This window comes from Cariama cristata, unplaced genomic scaffold (assembly GCF_000690535.1).
Source record: "Cariama cristata isolate BGI_N322 unplaced genomic scaffold, ASM69053v1 scaffold32528, whole genome shotgun sequence".
NCBI classification, from domain to species: Eukaryota; Metazoa; Chordata; class Aves; order Cariamiformes; family Cariamidae; genus Cariama; species Cariama cristata.
In genome coordinates, this window is record NW_009632225.1 from 14565 (window position 1) to 15848 (window position 1284).

The window sequence follows — 1284 nt, forward strand, 5'->3', positions numbered from 1 at the left end:
GGGCTGGGGGGGGCCTCAAGGGGCTCCTGCCTTCCCCCAACCAGCCACGGGCTGCGTTTAATCTGCTTTTCACAGCAGGTCCCGCAAATGGGAACGAGGAGTTTTGCATCTCCTGGAGGAGACACTTCCCTGCCACGGAGAACATATGCTCTGCGTCGTGGCAGAGGAGCTGGTAGCATCGGCAGAGCTGTTTATTTGCATAATCAGCCATTAACATAAATGTCTCGGACAGGTGCCAGCCATCCAGTTGTACGTTCTCACGCGCGAGTCGGCAGTGCCTGTCTCTGCCAGATCCTACAATAACTCAGCACACGTCGGGGAAACACACATGGACCATCCTGCCAGCTCCTGCCTGGCACAGCCCAGCTGGCAACTCTTCTCTGGGCTCCTGAGTTGGACGTGGAGCTTTCCCCATCCCCGAGGCAGCCAGAAACATGGGTATAAAATGAAGTATGAAAAAAACCTTCACATCACTCCAAAACTGGGGGTTTAGGAAAGGCTTTAGGGATGCTCAGGATAACTTACTTGCATGAGTATCCCTGGGTGATGGTGAAGCTTGAAGGCAACGGGATCCCACTGGGTCGAGGTGCAGCTGGGGCTGCCCAGAGCCCCCCCCTATCAAGGAGCCATTTCAGGTCCCAGAGGTGAGCGTGCCTTCAAAAACATCAAGAATAAAATCCAATCCTGGCTTTCCCTCCATGAAACAATATCCCAGAGGACCATGAAGTCTGGTCTTGGTCTGTCTCCCATCCTGCCTGGGCTGAGCCGCGCTGTCCCAGCCGTTGGGAAGCAGAGTTGGTGCCATCTAGTGAGCCCAGCCACCAGCACCCTGCTGAGCACCGCTGCGCTCAGCACACCGCTGCGGTCCATGCTGCCCACAGGCTCGGCGCCGCCGCACTGGGGCGCGGGGCACTGGGTGCTGGGGGTCACCTGGGCATCTCTGGCCATCCCCAAGGGACATTTTCTGCCCAACTCAGAAGGTTTGGCTGGTTTTCTTTAAAGAGCCATTGCATTGCATTTTGCCCCAAATCATACAGCAGGTTTCCTGATGAGTTGGTCGAGTGTTTTTTGGAGAGCGGGAGGCAGCCATGGCACACGGGGGATGCGGGGAATGTCCCTTCCCTGCTCACTCAGCCCAAATCCAGCCTGGTGACACCATTCTTGGCACCGAGGTGGTCGGTGGGCTGGCTTGCTTGTAGGGCAATCTGCAAACACACCCGCAGAAGGGCCAGAAAAACTCTGGTTAAAGGGGGGTTTTGCACCCCCCTGAGTGCAAGGGGTAGG